Source organism: Mesocricetus auratus, unplaced genomic scaffold (genome assembly GCF_017639785.1).
Source record: "Mesocricetus auratus isolate SY011 unplaced genomic scaffold, BCM_Maur_2.0 Super-Scaffold_100048, whole genome shotgun sequence".
NCBI lineage: Eukaryota > Metazoa > Chordata > Mammalia > Rodentia > Cricetidae > Mesocricetus > Mesocricetus auratus.
Window position 1 is genome coordinate 569,201 of NW_024429225.1, and position 23,956 is coordinate 593,156.

The window sequence follows — 23,956 nt, forward strand, 5'->3', positions numbered from 1 at the left end:
TACTCCATTATCATCATGGCAGGAAGCATGGGAATGTGCAGGCAGACATGGTGCTGGAGCTAAGAGTTCATCTTGATCTGTAGGCAGCAGAAGACTGTGTGTCACACTGGGCATAGCTTGAACACTTGAGACCTCAAAGCCCACCTCCACAGTGACACACTTCCTCCAACGGACTGCAAGCTAAAACTAATCAGAAGAGACAGAAATTTCATTCTAACCAAGGGAGCAGTTAGCCAAGAAGATATTACTATCCTAAACATTTATACATCAAACCCAGGGGCACCCAATATCATAAAAGTTATACTACTGGATTTAAAGACACATAGATTATCATCTATCCATTAAACAATACATGATTTCAATATCCTATTTCTTCAATAAACACATATATACAAAAAGTTTAGAAGCATCAGAATTAACTGACATAACACATCAGATGGATTTAATAGATATACACAAAATATTGTACCAAAATCCAAAGACTACACATTCTACTGTTTTTTTGTATTTTTTTATTATTTTAATTTTAAATAGCTTGTTTTACATGTCAATCCCAGTTGAAAATAGATAGTATCCTTAGACACAAAAAAATCTTTAAAAATTCAAAGAGATTGATATTACTCCTGTGTCCTATCTGACTACATGCAAAAAACTTAAAATTGAATGCAAATAAAACTGTAGTAAATACACAGACTGCAGATATTCAACAATTCATTACTGAATGATGAAATGGTCAGGTAAAAAGTCATGAGAGAAATAAAAACTCCCTGGGAATAATGAAAATGAAAGCACAACACAACGAAAGCTCTGGAGTATATTGAAAGCTATCCTACCAGGAAAATTTCTAAAAAATAATTAGAAAGATCACAAATAAATAAATAGCTTAATGATGCCATGTAAAATGTTGGAAAAACAAACAAAAAACTGAATCCAAATCCAGTCAATGTTAAGAAATAATAAAAAGAGCATAAACCAATGAAATAGATACAAAGAAAACAATTCAAACAATCAACAAATATAGGAGCTGTTCTTTGAGAATAGAAGCAAGATTGACAGACCCTTGGCCCAATTAACCAAAGGAAAGAGAGGACCCAAATTAACAGAATCAGAAATGAAAAAGGAGGCATTTCAATGGACACCAAAGAAAGTCAAAATATTACAAGGATGCATTTTAAAGAGAAATCCCCATTAAGATGGAAAGCCTAAAAGAAATGAATGAATTTATAGACATATCCACACCAAAATTAAGCCAAGAAGAAATTAACATCCTAGATAGACTTATAACACATGAGAAAATTGATATAATAAAACATAATAAAACAAAATAAAAAACAACCACTTCAGCTAAAAAAAAAAAAAAAGGTCTAGAGACTGATAGATTCACATCAAAATTCTACCAGTCAAAAAGACCTACTTGTTATCCTTTTGTCAACTATTAAGAAAATTAGAAACAGAAGGAGCACTCCAAAAGTCTTCCTACAAAACCAGTATCATTATAATCGTATAAGTAGATAAAGATATAACAACCAAAAAATTTTACAGGCTAATATCCCTGATGAACATCGACTGAAAAATACTAAAAATACTTGATAACAGGACAAACACATATATCAAAAATTATTCACCATGACTAACTTGGCTTTATCCCTGAAATGATGTGATGGTTCAACACCCACAAGTCAATCGAATGTAAAAAGACCACATAAGTGAATATAAACACAAGCATCACATGATCGTTTCAAAAGATTCAGAAAAAAAACCTGACAAATTCCAACATACCTTTACGATAAAATTCCTAGAGAGTGCTGGGCTAGAGGAAATATATCTCAAAATAATAAAAGGTATATGCAAGAAACCTACATCCAACATCATTCTAAATGGATAAACCTTGAAACAATCCTATTGGAGTCACGGATGAACAGGGATGTCCATTATCCCCACTACATTTTAGTATTGTGCTCAAAATATTAGTAGGAACAATAAATAAGGCAAGAGAAGCAAAGTAAAGTGATTAAAAAGAGAAGAAGCCAAACTAGACTTAATTGCAGATGACAAGACACTTACGTTTCTGTCAGAAAACTTCTAGAAATGATAAACAAATTCAGCAATGTGGCAGGATACAGAATCAACTTGAATAAATCAATATCTTTTGTATACAAAACCAACAAGCATATAGATATGGAGATTATGAATGGACTCCCAATGAAAATAAAATATCTAGGAATAAAGTGAACAAAGCAAGTAAAGGACATCTCCAATGGAAACATTGAGTCACTGAGGAAAAAGATAGACACTAGAAAATGGAGAAATATCCCATGCTCACACATAAGCAGAATCAATACTGTGAAAACCATCATTTTTCTAAAAGATATTTACAGATTCAGTGCAAACACAATCAAAATATTCATCTCATTCTTCACATAAATGGAACAGCAGCAGCAGCAGCAGCAGCAACAACAACAAAAATATCCTAAAACTCATACTGGCCACAAAAGACCCCAGATAGTAAAGACAATCCTGATACAAAGTAACTATATTGTAGGGATTATCATTTCAGATCTTAAGACAGATAACAGAGCTATAGTTAATAAACAATGTGGTACTGGCACAAAAACAGATACGTAGACCAATGGAACAAAATCAAAGACCCAAACACGAGTTCACATAACTTCAGTAATTTGGCAAAGATGACTAAAACATAATCTGGATAAACAAAATGTTCATATGTAGAAGAATGAAATTAGACTGGTATCTATCACCTTGCGCAAAAACTAACTCTAAAGGGATTAAAGACCTAAATCCAAAACCTGAAACACTTAAACTGCAAGAAGAAATCATGACGTTTGCTCATGAAAAGACTTCCTGAATAGGATTCCATTTGCTCAGTAATTTAAGTCAACAATTGACAAGTGGGGCCCCAGTACTAGAAAGTGAAGGGGACAATCAACCAGGTAAAGGGGAAGGCCACAGGATGGCTGTTCTTCTGACATTATGTATTAATGTCCAGAATATATAAAAGACTCAAATGATAAATAGTAAAAAAGCAGTAAATGATCTTTTAGAAAAATAAGCTTGGGACCTGACTCAAGAGTTTGCAAAAGAAGAAAAAAATGGTTAAGAACTCTCTCTCTCTCTTTCTCTCTGTCTGTCTGTCTGTCTGTCTGTCTGTCTGTCTGTCTGTCTGTCTCTGTCTCTCTGTCCCTCTCTCTCTCCTCTCTCTCTCTCTCTCTCTCTCTCTCTCTCTCTCTCTCTCTCAAAAATGTACATCATCCCTAGCAACTAGAGAAATAAAGGCAAACGAAAACAATTTTTAAATTTTATCTTGCCCCACCAGGATACCAAACAAAACGACCTACAGCAAATATAGGTAAAAGCGAATATAGGTAAAAGGCAACCCTCATTTGCTGCTCATGGGATTGCCCGATGGTGTGTAGCCACTGTGCAAATCAGTGTGGGGGGATTCTCAGAAAGCTAAAATTAAATCTACCATACTATGCCACTCCTTGGCAAATGCCCAAAGGACTCATCATCCTACTATGCAGATACTTTCTTAGCCGTGTCCGTTGCTGCTCTTTTCACAATAGCTAGGCATTTGGGACAACCTGAATGTCCTTCATCCAGTAAAAACGGATACTGAGAAAGTGATACATATGCACTACAGAGTACCTCTGATATGTGGAGCAGCCTTGAATTTGCCTCTGCTTCGTACTGAGTGTTGGAGTTATGGACTCACACACCGGTTTTCTTTCAGATCTCCCTTATTTTGATCTTCCTTCTTTGGAATGGGATCATCCTTTATGTCTACTCTAATCATGGAAATCTTTGGCCTTGCCTTACTTAACACTTCTTTTCTCTGTAGTTGCTTATTGGCTTAAATTGTCTCAAACCTTCAGCTAAGTTTTCAGAGAGCATACTATATTCTGGTAAGCTTTTTAATACAATAAACATTTTGTCATATGCATTTATACACCTGAGTGGTTAAAATATATTTAAAATCAGAAACATAATTATCAAATTAAGCCAAGGGACATTCTAAGAAGTGAAATGCCACTGAATATTATGGGTACTATATCACTAATTTAATTTGTATATTTGAAGCTTACTAATTTAAATATGAAAACATAAATTTCTCTCATTTTTAAATTAGAAAAGATGAGTAACTAGGAAAACAGGACCCAGTGCTGTTCAATATGCAATGAAATGATATTCAGCAAATCTGTGGAGGCAAATGTCAACTTCCCTGTTAACAGGCAGATTCTGAGTTCAAGCAATTAACAACAGAAATGCTGGTTTTTTTGTGTGGCAAAGGTTTGCACATTTCTTCGTATTTAATAGAGTTCTTTACCTGTTAAGAGTTTATCTAGGTCTTCGTGTTGACTTGGGCTTTGGGAGGGTCAGGAGCGGAGAGAGAAGGAAAGACAGCTAGTGTGTCACAGCCACAAAAACAAGAAGATTCCCATGCCACCCACCTTCTGGTGGCCCAAGACCCTGCGGTTCCGGGAGGGAGTCCAAATACCCTCGAAAGAGCACACCCAGAAGAAACAAGCTTGGTCGCCCTGCCATCATCAAACTCCCTCTGGCCTCCGAGTCAGCCATGAAGAAGATAGAACAACAAGACTCTTGTGTTCCTTGTGGACGTCAAGCCCAAGAAGCACCAGATCAAACAGGCTGTGAAGAAGCTGTGACATTGATGTGGCCAAAGTCAACACCTTCACAAGGTCTGATGGACAGAAGGCATACGCTCTGTTGCCTCCTGATCGTGATGCTATGAATGTTGCCAACAAAAATTGGATTCACCTAAATGAGTCCAGCAGGCTAATTCCAAATATACACTTTTTCATCACAAAAATTATTTTGTTTTTTAAATATATTTTTTGGTAGGTAAAGTAAATGATATCCAGTTATGGCAATATGGAAAGAAGCTGGGTGGTGGTAGCACATACCTTTAATTCCTGCACTTGGGAGGCAAAGGCAAGTGGATCTCTCTGAGAAACCAAAAAACCAAAAATGGAAAAAATATGAAAAGAAAGAAAGCTGAAAATTAATAGCAGTAAATACTAGTATTAGTATGTTAGATTTTTCTTTCTACATGTTTATGCTTCAGAACATTTTAATGAATAAAATACTAAATATTGTTTATTATTTAGTGCATATTATTTTTATAATCTGAAAAAATTCATCACACAATAATGATTTTGAAAGAATTTACCTTTTCCAAGTACATTTTGTGATCTTTGCTGTCTCTAGAGTGCGGAAATCTTCTAGGAAGACCGTTCTTGAGCCATGTTTGACTTACCATGGGGGATACTATCATCCCTTTGTCTGCTGCTTGGGTTTTAAGATGATGAAGGGTGAGGTAGAAGGGTCCCAGCAGAGTGTCCTAAATGCTAAATGTTGGGTGACCAACATCAATTCATAAACACAAAGATTAGAAGCCAAGTTTAAAAACTTCACTGTAACACCTCAGAAAGTGATGCTCATTCGTTCTTGAAGGAGTCAGACTGTTAACCTTCACTGCAAACAGTCAGTCAGTGTGCCCTCATTCTAGTTTATTTCCCCCTAAGGGAAACAAAAATGTAAATGACATCAGTTTATACATGGAGTTTTGCCTTAATTCAGCAAATCTAATTTTGAGGAGAATGTTGAAGGTTATAAGAAAGATCACAAACCCATAATAACAGAGATTGAAAGACAATGATATAACTGGTTTTAATTTGTTGTTTTGCATTTTTAGTTGATGCAACCTGTGATTAATGGTTTATTTTAAAGCCTGAACTGTTGGGTAGATAGGTTCCTTTTTAAACTCACGGTTTCATGCTGAAATTATAACATGGATTTCCCACGTTCCATTTATGGAGTAGGGACATCTGTTCTTTTGGAGGCCACGGGCTCAGGCACTAACTGAGAATAAGGACAGTGTCTTCAGATGAGCAGGTCTCTTCTCTTAATCCCCTCTGATCTCCGATCTCTGTCCCTTGTGTTTACATGTGGAAAGCATTTGGGTTTTCTTTGTTTCTAGTTGGAGAATATGTCTCCCACTCCTACCAGCAAGGGTAATAAGGAAAACTTGGGTTATTTACTTGTCCCCGATGAAGCTATTGTTGGACCAAAGCCAGTTTACTTAACACTGGGATTCCTTTGCTGAAATTTCCTTAAGGGGATGGACACAACCACAGAGACCCATTCTTTTGGTAAATTTGTCTCACATATCTGAATTTACTTATTCTCATATTGGAGCAAGGTTTCTATCATCTGAACTTCTAAGTCACATTCTCTGTTCAAATGAAAGTCTACTTCATTTAATTATTAATTTTTTGGTTGTTTATTTTTTAATTTATTTTTTATTTAAGTTAGAAACAAGTTTGTTTCACATGTCAGTCCCAGCTCCCTCTCCCTCCCCTTTTCCCCACCCTCCCCATCAGGCCCCCCAGTCCTCCACCCAATCTCCACTCCAATCCCCAGGGAGGGTGAGGCCCTCCATGGAGGATCTCCACAGTCTGTCATTTCATCCAGGGCAAGGCCTAGGCCCTCCCACAAGAGTCCAGGCTGTGAGAACATCCCTCATTGTGGGATGGGCACCCAAAGACCATTTGTATGCCAGGGATAAATACTACCCAAGGCCCCATAGATTGCCTAGGCCTCCTCACTGACACCCACATTCAGGGGGTCTGGGTCAGTCCCATGCTTTCCACGCAGCCATCAATCTTGGATGCAAGAGCTCCCCCTTGTTCAGGTCAACTGTTTGTGTGGGTTAAACCAGCCCACTCTTAAATCCTTTACTCCTCAGTACTCCCTTTCTGTGACTGGGTTCCAGGAGTTCAGTTCAGTGTTTATCTGTGGGTATCTGCCTCTGTTTCATCAGTTGCTGGATGAAGGTTCTGTTTCCCAGAGTCTCTGGCAGTGGGATTATATGCTGGCACTCCCCTGATTCATATCTAAAATCCATAAATGAGTGAGTACATATCATGTTTCTCTTTTTGTGGCTGGGTTACCTCACTCAGGATGGTTTCTTCTAGTGCCATCCATTTGCCTGCAAATATCAAGATTCCATTGTTTTTTTTTCTGCTGAATAGTACTCCATTGTGTGAATGTATCACATTTTCTCTATCCACTCTTCAGTTGAGGGGCATCTAGGTTGCTTCCAGGTTCTGGCTATAACAAATAATGCTGCTATGAACATAGTGGAACAGGCATCCTTCTTGTATGAATGGGCATCTTTTGGGTATATGCCTAAGAGTGGAATTGCTGGGTCTTGTGGTAGACTGATTCTCATTTTCCTGAGGAAACTCCATACTGATTTCCAAAGTGGCTGTACAAGTTGGCACTCCCACCAGCAATGAAGGAGTGTTCTCCTTTATCCACATCCTCTCCAGCAAAAACTGTCATTGGAGTTTTTGATTTTAGCCATTCTGACAGGAGTAAGATGGTATCTCAGAGTTGTTCTGATTTGTATTTCCCAGATGACTAAGGATGTTGAGCACTTTCTCAAGTGTCTCTCAGCCATTTTAGACTCCTCTACTGAGAATTCTCTAGTTCTGTACCCCACTTTTTGATTAGATCTTTTCGTGTTTTGACACTTGCTTCTTAAGTTCTTTGTAAATTTTGGAGATCAGCCCTTTGTCATATGTGGCATTAGTGAATATCTTTTCCCAATCTGTGGGTTGCCTTTTTGTCTTGTTGACTATGTCCTTTGCCTTACAGAAGCTTCTCAGTTTCAGGAGGTACCATTTATTAATTGTCGATCTTAGTGTCTGTGCTACTGGAGTTATGTTCAGGAAGTGGTATCCTGTACCAATTTGTTCAAGGGCACCTCCCACTTTCTCTTCTAAGTGTTTCAGTGTGGCTGGATTTATGTTGAGATCTTTGATCTATTTGGATTTATGTTTTGTGCATGGCGATAGACATGGATCTATCTGTAGTCTTCTACATGTCAGCCTCCAGTTATGCCAGCACCATTTGTTGAAGATGTTTTCTTTTTTCCATTGTGTTATTTTAGCTTCTTTGTCAAAGATCAGGTGGATTGCATGGATTAATGTTGGGGTGTTAAATTCGATTCCATTAGTCTACCTGTCTATTTTTGTGCCAATACCAAGCTGTTTTAAGACTATAGCTCTGTACTATGGCTTGAAGTCAGGGATGGTGATGCCTCCAGATGTTGTCTTGTTGAGCAGGGTTGTTTTAGCTATCCTGAGTCTTTTGTTTTTCCATATAAAATTGAGAATTGTTCTTTCCAGGTCTGTGAACAATTGTGCTGGGATTTTAATGGGGATTGTGTTAAATTGCTATATTGCTTTTGGTAAGACTGCCATTTTTACTTTGTTGGTCCTACCTATCCAAGAGCATGGGAGATCCTTCCATTTTCTGGTGTCTTCTTTAATTTATTTCTTTAAAGACCTAAAGTTCTTGTCATACAGGTCTTTCACTTGTTTGGTTAGCGTTACCCCAAGGTATTTTATGTTGTTTGTGGCTATTGTAAGGGCAATGTTTCTCTGATTTCTTTCTCAGCCCTTTTATCATCAGTATATAGTAGGGCTACTGATTTTCTTGAGTTGATCTTGTAGTCTGCCACTCTGCTGAAGGTATTTATCAGCTGCATGAGTTCCATGGTAGAGTTTTTGGATCATTTATGCAAACTATCATATCATCTGCAAATAGTGAAACTTTGACCTCTTCCATTCTAATTTGTATCCTCTTGATCTCCTTTTGTTGTCATATTGCTCTAGATAGAACTTCAAGTACAATGTTGAAAAGATACGGAGAGAGTGGACAGCCTTATCTTGTTCCTGATTTTAGAGGAATTGTGTTGAGTTTCTGTCCATTTAGTTTGTTGTTGGCTGTTGGCTTGGGGTATACTGCCGTGCCCGCTGCGCAGCCTGTATCCGAGAATGTTGCGAGGGTGTTGGGATTGATGACACAGAAACCAGTCGGTTGCATTAAGAAAACTTTATGCTCCCCAAGAAGGCTCTAGAGAACTTCCCAAGAAATGCTTCCCTCCAGAAAAGCTTTTGCCACACACACTCCTGGCTGGTGGTTACATGTTCCTGACACCAGAGTCAGCAGCAGCAGCAGCAGGGGCCAGGAAGAGGTGGCTAGCCATTGGAAAGATCAAAGTCAGGGTGTTTCAGCGAAGGAGCCCTTATCAGGAACTTATAGCTCCGGTAAACATTTCTTAGGGCACTGGATTGTTTCCAGTAAACATGTTTTCAGTAAACACTCTCTCACAGCTGCCTGCTCCCAGGCTGATGGGGAAGTGGGCCTCTGGCCAAGGTCTCTTGTTCCCACAGTATATTTCTTTTATTATGTTAAGGTAAGTCCCTGTTATCCCGGATCTCTCCAAGACCTTTACCATGAAGGGGTGTTGGATTTTGTCAAAGGCTTTTTCAGCATCTAGTGAGATGATCATGTGATTTTTGCTTCTCAGCTTGTTTATATGGTTGATTACACTGATAGATTTTCATATTTTGAACAGTCCCTGCCTCCCTGGAATGAAGCCTACTTGATCATGGTGGATGAGTTTTCTGATGTGTTCTTGGATTCGATTTGCCAGTATCTTATAGAGTATTTTTGCATCAATGTTCATGAGGATTATTGGTCTGAAGTTCTCTTTCTTAGTTGTGTCTTTGTGTGGCTTGGGGATCAAGGTTATTGAGGCCTGGTATAAAGAGTTTGGCAAAGACCCTTCTGCTTCTATTGTGTGGATTACTTTGAGAAGAATTGGTATAAGCTGTTCTTTGATTTCTGGTAGAATTCTGCACTGAGGCCATCTGGCCCTGGGCTTTATTTGGTTGGGAGACTTTTGCTGACTGCTTATATTTCCTTAGGTGTTGTAGGTCTATATTAAATTGCTTATCTGTTCTTGATTTAATTTTGGCAAGTGATATCTATCCAAAAAATTGTTCATTTCCTTTAGATTTTCAAATTGTGTGGAGTACAGGTTTTCAAAGTATGACCTGATGATTCTCTGGATTTCCTCAGTGTCCGTTGTTATGGGTTCTGAGTTAGGTGGGGTTCATGTATCCACCTCTCCTTTCAGTCCTAACCCCATCTGGTGCAGACCTGTGCAGTCCTTGTGAACTCTCTCTCTCTCTCTCTCTGTGTTGGTTTCATATGTGCACTCATCATGATGACTTAGAGACCTTGATGTCCTCCATCCCCTCTTCCTCTTACACTCTTTCTGCCACCTCTTTCTCAGTATTCTCTGAGTCCTGAGGGGAGGGATCTGACAGAGATCCTGTTTAGGTCTGAGTGTTCTATAGTCTCTTATTTTCTGCATAATATATGGCTGTGGGTCTCTGTATTTGTTCCCCTCTGCAGCAGGAAGAAGGTTCTCTGATGATGGCTGAGCAAGGCACAGATGTGAGTATAGCAGAATGTCATTAGGAGTCATTTGATTGCTACAGTATCTTTCCTTCCTTCCTTCCTTCCTTCCTTCCCTCCCTCCCTCCCTCCCTCCCTCCTTCCTTCCTTCCTTCCTTCCTTCCTTCCTTCTGTCTGTCCATCTGTCCGTCTGTCTTGTCTTTCTTTCTCCCCTTCCTTCTCTTTTCCTTTTCCTTGCTTCTTTCCTCATTTCCCTTTTCCCTTTTTTCCTCCCTTGCTCCTGTTCCAGTCTCCCATCCATAACTATTCTATTTCCCTTTCCTATGAAGATCTATCTGTCCCCTTTCTTCCTTACTGTATATATAACCTCTGCAGTTTTACAGATTTTAGTTTGGTTGTCCTTGACTTAACAGCTATTATCAACATATAAATAAATATGTTCTATATTTGTCTTTCTGGGTATGGGCTACCTCTCTCAGGGTAATTATTTTCTATCCACACCCATTTACCTGTAAAAGCCATGATTTCATTATTTTCAATGGCTGAGTAATATTCCGTTGTGCGAATGTACCACATTTTCTTTATTTCTTATCTGCTGAATGACATCTAAGCTGTTTCCAGTTTTTGCCTATGATGAACAAAGCAGTAGCAAACATAGCTTAACAAGCGTCTCTGTTGTAGGATATAGAGTCCTTTGGGTATATAGCCAAGAGTGGGTATATAAGTCTCAAGGTCCATTGATTCCCATGTTCCTGAGGAACTGCTGTACTGGTTTCCATAATGGCTGTACATACCAGGCTTTCTTTTTCCTTTGGCCCAACAACCAGCTCCCAAACCATGACACAGAGACCTATTAGTTATGAATGCTCAGCCTAGCTTAGGCTTGTTTCTGGCTAACTCTTTTCTTTTTTTCTTACTTACAGAATCTATTTATTAATGCATCCAAAGTGATACATTAATGGTATTTTAAGAGTAAAAGCTAATTCTGTTTATTTTGTCAGAATTTTCTTCTTTTTTATTTTTTCTCTTCCTTTTTTAAAATTTAAGTCAGAAACAAGCTTGTTTCACATGTCAATCCCAGTTCCCTTTTCATTCCCTCTGAAAGACCCCAAGCGGGGGACTTTCACGGGAGGGAGACCCAAACCCAAGGAACACCGAGACCACGAGCTTGGATGCAACAGCAAGAGGCTTTATTGATAATACACGGGTACCCGGGGCATCTCAGTCTCGGGAACTGAGAGCCCCGAGCTGGGGACTCAGGGGTCCTTTTATAGCAAAAAGCGGAGTACAGAAGCAAGAAGCCTAGTTACAGGACCTTGATTGGGCAATTTAAATGAGGCTAGGGCTCAGAACGAGGGCAATTAAGGTTTCTCTCAGAACTCAAGTCTCGGCCTTGGCCCTATCTGAGGAACAATAGGTCTCTGTGCTTGCCCAATCTTGCTGGGCTGGCCATCTGGTCACAGAAGACACCCAAAGCCCATGTCCTTGGGCAGAGCTCCCTTCTGATAAAAAATGACTATTCGGCTGAGCTGTGGGGGAAAGGAATTTTCCATAGGCCTCAGCCACCTATGCTGGGCCGGGGTCTTTCATTCCCCCATTGCTCTTGTAACTGAATGAAATCTTTCATTCAGAGGTTTCTGCCATCTCGAAATCCCTTTGCTTTAGCTGCTGGTATTGTTGCGTCAAAACCAGTGATTGTACAACTGATAACCTTTCCTTTATAAACTGGATCAATCTGTTTAAGATGCATGGCCCAAACATCAGAACCAAAAGTATAATGATCAGGGGTCCCAATCTTCCCCCACCAGATCACATAGATCAAAATACAGGGTGGGGAAGGTGTCTGTCAGAGCCCCAAGTTGGGAACTTAGGCTTGCAGTCTGTCCCGTCCCCAGATTGGTTATCAGCCAAGTAATATTGAATACTCGGTGAGGACTTCCCTCAATAAGGGGAAAGGTAAGCATGAAGCATAAGAAGGCAATCAAACATCTCGGGAGAGTCTTATCTTTAGAGGATTTTGAGTGCGCTGAGCCCTGCATCCTGGGTCCGGATCCTCAGGGGAGGCAGCTTTCACAAGCGAGACGTGTATCCAAGCAGCAATCCCATCCACCTTGAGAGCAGTAGGGGTGGTCAACAGGACCGTGTATGGTCCCTTCCAGCGGGGTTCAAGGTTCTTAGCCTGGTGGCGTCGGACCCAAACGCTGTCTCCCACGTAATAGGAGTGGGGGACGATAGGGTGTCTCCTCTGGTCTCGGTAGGCTTGGGCCAGAGGCTTCCAGACTTCCTGCTGAACCAGCTGGAGTGCCTGCAGGTGAGCTTGAAGAGAGGAGGAATTGGCATAATCCGAAATGTCTTGGTCAAAGAACTGAACAAAGGGAATGGTGGTTCCATATAACATCTCAAAAGGGGTGAGGCCATGGGGGCCCGGTGTATTCCGGGCACAATAGAGGGCAAGGGGGAGCAAGAGGACCCAGTCTTTAGTGCCAGCTGCAAGCGATAATTTAGTTATAGTCTCCTTAATGGTTCTATTCATTTGTTCTACCTGTCCTGAGCTTTGGGGTCAGTAAGCACAATGCAATCTCCAATTAATCCCCAACAAGGTGGCCACAGACTGACTTACCTGAGAAACAAAGGCAGGCCCGTTGTCTGTCCCCAATACCTGTGGCATTCCGTAACGGGGGAAGATTTCTTCAAGAAGTTTCTTGGTGACCACCTTCGTCGTCTTGTGCTTGGTGGGGTAGGCTTCAGTCCATCCCGAGAAGGTGTCAACAAAAACCAGGAGGTCTGTGAAATCTATTTCCCAGTGCACCCCAGGCCGGTGCCCCCGAGCTCGGGTCCCCATGGGTAGCTTTAGCCTGGTCATATTGACGCGGGCGTAGGCGTCACATTGCTCAGTCACTTGTTTTATTATTTCTTCTATTCCCAACAGGTGGCGAGTATTTTCTTCCCGGGCTAACAGTTCTCTCATTTTCCTGGAGCTCAAATGAGTGAGTTTGTGTAGGCTGTTAACCAGATATCTAGTCATTAGGCGGGGAAGGACAGTTTTTCCTTGATAGGTCCAGAGACCATCATGTACTCGGGTCGCCCCCAGTCTTTTCATGGCCTTGATGTCTTTTATCTTATAGTCCCATGACGCGGAGGTCTTCTCGGAAGCCTCATTAGTTACAGGGACTACAGCTGCCTGGAGGAGGTGACTGCTGCTTTTCATGGCCAGGGCAGCCTCCCGGGCGGCCAGGTCTGCCCTCCGGTTTCCCCGGGCGACTGGGCTGTCGCCTTTCTGATGCCCTGGGCAATGTATAATACTGAGGGCGATTGGCAGGTGCAGAGCCTCTAAGAGGGCCAGGATTTAATGTCTCTGCCCTCTGAGGTTAATAGCCCCCTTTACCTATAAATTTCACCATGGATGTGAGCTGTGGCAAAAGCATAGCGGCTGCCTGTGTAGACAGTGAGTTTCTTACCTTCTGCCAGTCTCAGGGCCTGTGTTAAGGCAATCAGTTCTGCTCGTTGAGCCGAAGTTCCTGGCGGCAGGGCCTCGGCCCAAATTGTTTCTGACTCAGTTGTCACTGCAGCACCGGCTTTCCGCTCTCCTTGATGTACAAAGCTGCTTCCGTCCGTGAACCAGACAAGGTCAGGGTTGGGAAGGGGTTGATCCGTGAGGTCAGCTCTCGTCCCATGGACCTCAGCCAGGACCTGCAAGCAGTCATGAGTCTCTGCTTCCCCAGGAAGGGGGAAGTAGCGAGGCAGGGTTTAGGGTCACCGGAGCCCCGGAGTGAATTTGGTCCTTGTCCAGCAACAGAGTCTGGTAATGGGTCATCCTGGCATTGGTGAGCCAGCGGCCCGGTGGCTGTCTGATGACCGCCTCCATAGCATGGGGGGCATAGATAGTCAAAGGCTGCCCCAAAGTCAATTTGTGAGAGTCCTTTATGAGAACTGTGGTGGCGGCGATCATGCGGAGACATTGGGGCCATCATGACGCTACGGGGTCTAATCTCTTAGATAGGTAGGCAACCGGTCGTCTCCAGGGCCCAAGTTTTTGAGTTAGGACCCCCTTCGCATAACCCTCTTGCTCAGCCACGAATAAGTCAAAGGGTTTAGTCAGATCAGGTAACCCCAGAGCTGGGGAGCAGAGCAGAGCCTTCTTGATGTCCATGAAGGCTTTTTCCTGGCTCTCCCCCCCAGTCAAAGTTGTCCCGAGATTCCCAGGTCTGCATCCTGCCATTCAAAGGCAAACAGTGGCTGACTGTCTTTGTGTAATCGCTGGCAGAAGAAGGCATCCTTTAAATCCAGGACTGAGTACCAAACATAGTCAGGTGGCAGTCCACTCAGGAGGTTATAGGGATTGGGGACCGTGGGGTGTATGTCCTCAACCCACTCATTGACTTCCCGGAGGTCCTGGACCGGCCTATAGTCATTGGTTCCTGGCTTCTTGACTGGCAACAGGGGAGTGTTCCAGGGGGACCGGCAGGGGGTTTGGGTCTCTGAAAGGTCCTTCTTTCTAAGTGAGGCCCTCTTTGTCCCTCTCTCTGCCTCTCTCTAATTTCCTGTCTCTGACATTCTGTTTCCATCTTTTCTCTCTCTGTCTGAGCTTCTCTTTTCATTAAAAAATGCGTTCTGTCTCCCTCAATACATCTGGTAGTGTATACCCCTGTCATATGGGGTATACATTCTGTAAGCTTCCTTAAGTCTTTCAAAAAAATGCGGCTGGCGATTCCTCTGCCTTCTGAACTATCTGTCTTACCTGGGCCAAATTTATAGATTGCTTATCCGTCTCTCGGAGACTCGCTACAAGCAACTGGCATTAAAGACATAGATGGGTCCTACCTGCCTCAGTGGTGAAGTCCCAGTCTGGGCAGCATCAATTTCATTTGGAAGCTGCGTAGGTTGTCCATTTGCCCCAGGAACAATTTTTCCGGGCTTCAAGAAGGATCCGCTGTAGTGAGAACCGATTCTAATAGATCAGTCAGTCTCACGGGGTCTGCTGAAAAGGAGGGGTTATTACTTTTCCAGTTATAATGATCTGAGGCAGAGAACGGCCAGTACTGCAACTGGCATCATGGCCCGTCCGGAGGCAGGGCGGTTGACCGGACCGGGCTGAGGCGGCGGCGCCGCCCGGAAGGGCCGGAGCGTCTGCCGGGGAGCGGGGCGAAGGCGTGGCGGCCGCTCTCTGTCCGTACCCAGTCCACCGCGGGCCGCGGCAGTGAGAGCGCCGAATCCTAACCACTAGACCACCAGGGAGGTAGATGAAGCTCCCCTCGCATCGCCGCCGGTCGCGCCGTCACACTCAGGGTGCCCTTCCCGCAGCGGCCGGGACGCTGAACGCGAACTGGAAATGAGCCGCAGCCCGAGCGGTGCCTGCCGCTGCAGTGGCGGGGGTTAGGGAAGAGGAGGGGGAGGGAGGGTCATAGACCAGCACTTCCCAGGTAACTATACTTGGTCCGGGTGGCCCTGGGGTCCAGGATCCATGACTTTCTCTTTCACCTGGAAAATAATTTGAGAGTTAAAGGTGCCATCTCGTGGCCAGCCAACATCAAAAGTTGGCCATTCGGAAGAGCAAAAGGTGATCCATTCCTTCTTGCGCACATCGACAGTCCAGTTACGAGCATACTCCTGAACCTGTGGCCAATGTGAAAGGGTCAAACTGAGCAAAGTGGTAACTGTCTGGCCCATTTTCTCGAGAGCGATGACAAACGACACTAAGACGGACGAACAGATAAGAAACAAAAACAAACAGATTTTCGCTGCGCGGCTTTGACGAAAGTCAAAAGCATATTCAGATCGGGGACGGGGGCCTTGTGCTCCCGTCCTTGTCCCCTATCAGGATGGAAACTCCCTCGGCCAGCGGGACTTCCCCAAACAGACGGGGCAGATTCCTAGGCATCTACCCCAAACAACCGAGTCCCTAAAAACTCCAGCTCCAGCTCCAGACCTACCCCAAACAGACGAGTCCCTAAGAACTCCAGACGGGGCAGATTGACATCTGCCCCAAACAGACGGGGCCCCAAACAGACGAGTTCCCTAAGAACTCCAGACGGGGCAGATGGACATCTGCCCCAAACAGACGGGGCCCCAAACAGACGAGTTCCCTAAGAACTCCAGACGGGGCAGATGGACATCTGCCCCAAACAGACGGGGCCCCAAACAGACGAGGCAGATCGTGTCCTAGAGCTGCGGTCGGTGCCACCAGATACAGATGTATACAGCTGTATATTACAGACGCAGGCGCAATAAAACAACAGGCATAGACAGACAGACAGCAGACAACAGAAACAACAGAAATTTAGTCTGGACAATTCTTACCTCCCAGAAGTGGGTCGGTGGTCCCTGGGCGGGGTCTCAATTCCCGGCCCATGCACCAAATGAAAGACCCCAAGCGGGGGACTTTCACGGGAGGGAGACCCAAACCCAAGGAACACTGAGACCACGAGCTTGGATGCAACAGCAAGAGGCTTTATTGATAATACACGGGTACCCGGGGCATCTCAGTCTCGGGAACTGAGAGCCCCGAGCTGGGGACTCAGGGGTCCTTTTATAGCAAAAAGCGGAGTACAGAAGCAAGAAGCCTAGTTACAGGACCTTGATTGGGCAATTTAAATGAGGCTAGGGCTCAGAACGAGGGCAATTAAGGTTTCTCTCAGAACTCAAGTCTCGGCCTTGGCCCTATCTGAGGAACAATAGGTCTCTGTGCTTGCCCAATCTTGCTGGGCTGGCCATCTGGTCACAGAAGACACCCAAAGCCCATGTCCTTGGGCAGAGCTCCCTTCTGATAAAAAATGACTATTCGGCTGAGCTGTGGGGGAAAGGAATTTTCCATAGGCCTCAGCCACCTATGCTGGGCCGGGGTCTTTCACCTCCTCCTTTGCCCTCCCCACCAGTCCCCCCAGTCCCCTACCCAATCTCCACTCCGATCCACAGAGATGGTGAGTCCCTCCATGGTGGATCTCCAGAATCTGTCATTTCATCCAGGGCAGGGCCTACTGGCTAGTGCTTTTAAATCAACTTATTTCTCTTTATCTATCTTTTGCCTCAGGGCTTTTTACCCCCCCCCCCCTCTCTCTCTCTCTCTCTCTCTCTCTCTCCCTCTCTCTCTCTGTATATCTTATTTTCACTGCTTCGCTATGTCTGCCTCTCTGGCAGCTGCCTGGCTTTTGACTCTGGGCATGTCACTTGTTCCCTCCTTCTCCTATCATTCTTCTTTGAGCCTAGACTTCTCTTATTCATTTTTTTGCCTCCCTTCCCTGCCTATCTCCTATTCTTTTTCCTGCCTAGCTATTGCCCATTCAACTCTTTATAAGGTGTCTTAGGCAGGCAAGGTGAAACAAATCCAACACATCTTTTCATAATTAAGCAAATGCATCAGAAACAAATGTAACACACCTTCATACAGTTAAAGTAATATTCTGCAGCATAAAACAATGTAACACATCTTTGCCCAGTTCAAGTTCTTCACAGCAGCTGTACAAGTTTGTCCTCCCACCAGCAATGGATGAGTGTTTCCCAGTCTATACATCCTTGACAATATGAGCAGACACTTGTTTTATTAATCTTAACCGTTCTGAATAAGTAGATCATTTATTCCTTCCCTTCTTCCATTCAAACAGTCTGATACTCCCCCAACTACTCGTTTTATATTCATGGTCTATTTTTCTAATAGAAATTTTATTCACTTTTTTAGTATATTTTGATCATATTATTTTCCTTTCTCAACTTCTCCCATTTCTTCCCTCCCTACTCACGTAACTTCATATTCTTTCCCTCCACATAGCTCTCTTTCTTACACACATGCAAAGCAAGCAAAAAGAAAAAAACAATAAAAACTGATAACCAAAGCAGACAAGGAAACAAAAGAAAAAGAAAGAAAATCAATAGGACAAAAATTGCCAAAACAAAAAGATCTCTGTCTCTGTCTCTGCCTCTGTCTGTCTGTGTCTCTGTCTCTGTCTCTGTCTCTGTCTCCATCTCTCTCTCTCTCTCTCTCTCTCTCTCTCTCTCTTTCTCACACACACACACATACACATACACACACACACTGTATGGGTTTTGTTTTGGTCAATTACTCCCTGGAAAGAAATAATTGAAGCTGCTGTACTGTCTTTTTTCCCCATGTGTATTTTTGGCTTCTTTGTCAAAAGTGAGGCATTCACAGGCGTGTGAAATTATGTTTGGGTTATCATTCCTATGCCATCAGTCAGTGTGCCTGTTTTTACGCCAATGCAATGTTGTTTTTATTAAAATAGTTTTATAAATCAACTTGAAATATGGTGTGATGACACCACCAGCAGTTCTTTGAGTTTTCAGGATTATTTGGACTATCTTGGTTTTTTTCCAATGAAGCTGAACTTTTGTGCTTTCTTTTTCAATTTCTGTGCATAATCCTGTTAGAATTTTGAAGGGATTGCTTTTAGTATGAAGACCATTTTCACAATATCAATCCTACTAATTCACAAGCATGAGGGAATCCTTCTATCTTCTTGTGTCTCCTTCAATATTTTTCCTCAATGTCTTTAAGTTTTTATTAAGTTTTATCAAGTTTCACTTGATTGTTTAGCATTATCCTAAGATAGGTGTGTATTCGTAGTGACTGTAAAAGCTACTGTTACCCTTATTTCTTTCTTAGTCTTTAATTTGTAAATAGGAGGGATAGTGATCTTTGTGTATTACTTTTGTATCCTGCTGCTTTGCTGAAAGTGTTTATTAGCTGTATATGATTTTAAATCTGAGACTTTAGGGCCTTTTTAGTATAAAAATCCTATCACCTGCAAATTAAGATGACTTTTTCCTTTCCTATATCTCCTTGATCTCCTTCAGTTGTCTTATTGCTCTAACTAAGACTTCAAGTACTGTATTGAATAGGTTTAGCAAGAGAGGAACCCTTGTCTTGTTCCTGATTTTATTAGAAGAGTTTTGGGTTTCTCTTCATTTGGGATTATTTTGGCTAGCACTTGCTATAAACTGCCTTTATTATATCGAAGTATGATTCTTGTATTTCTAAATTCTCCAGAGTATTTTTCATGTAAAGATATTGGTCCCATTCCCCTTCTCTGGGTTACCATGCATATCTCTTTTAGGGTCCTCCATGCTTCCCAGACTCTTTGGCTGTGGAACTGTAAGCTGGCACTCCCCTGCTCTATGTCTAAAATCCATATATGAGTCAGTAAATACCATGTTTCTCTTTTAGTGACTGGGTTACCTCACTCAGGATGATTTCTTTTAGTGCCATCCATTTGCCTGCAAATTTCAAGATTCCATTTTTTCCAGCTGAGTACTACTCCATTGTGTAAATATACCACATTTTGTCTATCAGTTGAAGGGCATCTAGGTTGCTTCCAGGTTCTGGCTATTACAAATAATGCTGCTATGAACATAGTTGAGCAAATGTCCTTATTGTATGAGTGTATATCTTTTGGGCATATGCGTAAGAGTGGAATTGCTGGATCTTGTGGTAGACTGATTCCCATTTTCCTGAGGAACCTCCATACTGATTTCCAAAGTGGCTGCACAAGTTGGCATTCCCACCAGTTTTGGAGGAGTGTTCCCCTTTTTTCACATCCTCTCCAGCATAAACTGTCAGTAGTTTATTTAACTTTTCACACATGTTACTGCCGAGGCCTCCTCTCTGACACCCAGGTCCGCGGGGGTAGTGGTGGTGATGATTTTTTGATGTGTTCTTGGATTCAATTTGCCAGTATTTTATTGAGTATTTTTGCACCAATGCTCATGAGGAATGTTGGTCTGAAATTCTGTTTCTTAGTTGTGCCTTTGTGTGGCTTGGGTATCAAGGTTATTGAAGCCTTGTAGAAAGAGTTTGGCAAAGACCCTTCTGCTTCTATTGTGTGGAATAGTTTGAGGAGAATTGATATAAGCTGTTCTTTGAATTTCTGGTAAAATCTGCACTGAGGCCTCTGGCCCTGGGCTTTTTTTGGTTGGGAGACTTTTAATGACTGCTTCTATTTCCATAGGGGTTATAGGTCTATTTATATTGCTTATCTGTTCTTGATTTAATATTAGTAAGTGATATCTATCCAGAAAATTGTCCAATTCCTTTAAATTTTCCAATTTTGTGGAGTATAGGATTATCTGGATTTTCCCAGTGTCTGTTGTTATGTCCCCCATTTCATTTCTGATTTTGTTAATTTGCATGCTCTCTCTCTGCCTTTTGGTTAGTTTGGATAAACATTTGTCTATCTTGTTGATTTTCTCTAAGAACCAATTCTTTGTTTCATTGATTGTTTGTATTGGTTTCTTTCTTTCTACTTTATTGATTTCAGCTCTCAGTTTGATTATTTCCTGGAGTCTAGTCCTCTTGGATGAGTTTGGGTCTTTTTGTTCTAGAGCTTTCATGTGTTGCTAATGCTCTAGTGTGGCAATTCTCCAGTTTCTTCATGTGGGTATTCAGTGTTATTAACTTTCCTATTAGCACTGCTTTCAGAGTGTCCCACAAATTTAGGTACGCTGTTCATTGAATTCTAGGAAGTCTTTGACTTATTTCTTTATTTCTTCCTTTTGCCAGGAGTGATATATTTGTGCATTGTTCAATTTCCACAAGTTTGTAGGGTTTCTGCAATCCGTGTTGTTGTTGAATTCCTATTTTAAGCCATGGTGGTTCGTCAGGTAAGATACAGGAGGTTATTCCAAATTTTTGTATCTGTTGAGGTTTGCATTATTGATGAGTATGTAGTTAATTATAGAGAAGGTTCCATGTGGCACTAAGAAGGTATGTTCTTTTGTGTTTGGATGGAATGTCCTATAGATTTCTGTTAAACCCAATTAGCTCATAGCTTCTGTGAGTTCCTTTGTTTCTTTCTTAAGTTTCTGTCTGGTAGTCCTGTCCAGTGGTGAGACTGGGGTGTTGAAGTCTCCCACTGTAAGCATGTGGGATTTAATGTGTGATTTGAGTTTTAGTAATGTTTCTTTTACGAACATGGGTGCCTTTGTATTTGGGGGCTTAGATGTTCAGAATTGAGACTTCATCCTGATGGATTTTTCCTGTGATGAATATGAAATGACTTTCTTCATCTCTTTTGATTTATTTTAGTTTGAAGTCTAATTTGTTACATATTAGGAAAGCTATACTGGCTTGCTTCTTAGGATCATTTGATTAGAAACTCTTTTCCCAACCCTTAACTCTGAGGTAACATCTGTCTTTAAAGTTGAGGTGTGATCCAACAATGTGAGGTGCACTCACACCCTGAACTCTTGGGGAAGGGTCTAGGCCCTGCCCTATATGAAATGACAGACTATGGACACCCCCATGGAGGGCCTCACCCTCCCTGGGGAAATGAGGGGATAATGGGGGGGTTGGGGGAGGGCACGGGAGGAGGGGAGGGAAAGGGAGAGGGACCTGGAACTGACTTGTGAAGCAACCTTGTTTCTTATCTAAATTTAAACTGAAAAATAAATTAAAAAAATAAAGTTGAGGTGTGATTCTTGTATGCAGCAGCAGAATGGATTCGGTGTTTGTATTCATTCTGTTAGCCTATGTCTTTTTATAGGTGAATTAAGACCATTGATATTGAGGGATATTAATGACCATTGAATGGTGATTCTTGTTTGTTTTGGATTTGTTTTTTGTGGTGGTATTGTCCATGGCTTTTTCTCCTTTTTATGGTTTTTGGTAAAGTGATATTATCTATTATCTAGGTTTTTGTGAGTGTAGTTGACTTCCTTCAGTTGGAGGTTTTCTTCTAGAATTTTCTGTAGGGCTGGATTTGTGGATATGTATTGTGTAAATCTGGTTTTGTCATGGAATATCTTGTTTTCTTCATCTATAGTGATGGATAGCTTTGCTGGATATAGTAGTCTGGGCTGGCATCTGCGGTCACTTAGTGTTGGTAGAACATGTATCCAGGATCTTCTGGCTTTCAGTTTCCATGGACAAGTCATGTATAATTCTGATTGGTCTGCCTTTATATGTTACTTGACCTTTTTCCTTAGCTGCTGTTAATATTCTTTCTTTATTCTGTATGTTTGGGGCCTTGCTTCTTATGTGGAAAGGGGACCTTTTTGTTTTGGTTTGGTTTGATTTACTCTATTTGGTGTTTGTAAGCTTCTTGTACTTTCATAGGCATCTCCTTCTTCTGGATAGATATCACTTACCAAAATTAAATCAAGAACAGATAAACGATTTAAACAGATCTATAACCCCTAAAGAAATAGAAGCAGCCATAAAAAACCTTCCAACAAAAAAAGTCTGGGGCCAGATGGCTTCAGTGTAGAATTCTACCAAAAACTCAAGGAAGAGTTAATATGTATACTCTTCAAATTTTTACGCACAATAGAAGCAGAAAGATCACTGCCAAACTCTTTTTATGAGGCTATAATTACCTTAGTATCCAAACTACACAAAGACACAACCAATGTAGGGAATTACAGCCCAATCTCCCTCATGAACATCGACGCAAAAATACTAAAAAAATACTGGCAAATCAAATCCAAGAACACATCAGAAAAATCATACACCATGACCAAGTAGGCTTTATCCCAGAGATGCAGGGATGATTCAACATACAAAAATCCTTATGTAATCCTCCATATAAACAACCTGAAAAAAAACCCACATGATTATCTCACTATACTCTGAAAAAGCCTTTGACAAAATCCAGCACCCCTTCATGATAAACTTCTTGGAGAGATCAGGCATAACAGGAGCATAACTAAACATAATAAAAGCTATACACAGCAAACCGACAAGCAACGCCAAACTAAATGGAGAGAAACTCCAGACTATTCCTCTAAAACCAGGAACAAGACAAGGATTTCCACTCTCTCCATATCTCTTCAGTATTGACCTTGAAGTTCTTGCTAGAGCAATAAGACAACAAAAGAGATCAAGGGGATACAAATTGGAAAGGAAGAAGTCAAACTTTCACTACTTGCAGATGATATGATAGTGTATGTAAGCGACCCAAAGAATTCTACCAGGGAACTCCTACAGCTGATAAATACCGTTAGCAAAGTGGCAGCATAGAAAATTAACTGAAAAAAATCAGTAGTCCTACTATCTATAGACAATAAAGGGGATGAGAAAAAATATCAGAGAAACATCACCCTTTACAATAGCCACAAACAACATAAAATATCTTGGGGGTAACTCTAACCAACAGGTGAAAGACATGTATAACAAGAACTTTGAGTCTTTAAAGAAAGAAATTAAAGAAGATACCAGAAAATGAAAAGATCTCCATGCTCTTGGAGAGGTAGGATAAACATAGTAAAAATGGCAATCTAACCAAAAAAATCTACAGACTCAATGCAATCCCTATCAAAATACCAGCATAATTTTTCACAGACCTTGAAAGGACAACTCTCAACTTCATATGGAAAAACAAAAGACCCAGAATAGCCAAAACAACCATGTACAATAAAGGAACTTCAGGACACATCACCATCCCTGACTTCAAGCTCTACTATAGAGCTATAGTCCTGAAAACAGCTTGGTATTGGCACAAAAACAAACAGGTAGACCAATGAAATCTAAACAAAGACCCTGATATTAAGCCACACACCTTTGAACACCTGATCTTTGACAAAGAAGCTAAAACTATATAATGGAAAAAAGAAAACATCTTCAACAAATGTTGCTGGAGAAACTGGATGGGACCTTGGAGAGTAGATCAGTATTTTTTTCTGGCATACAAATAGA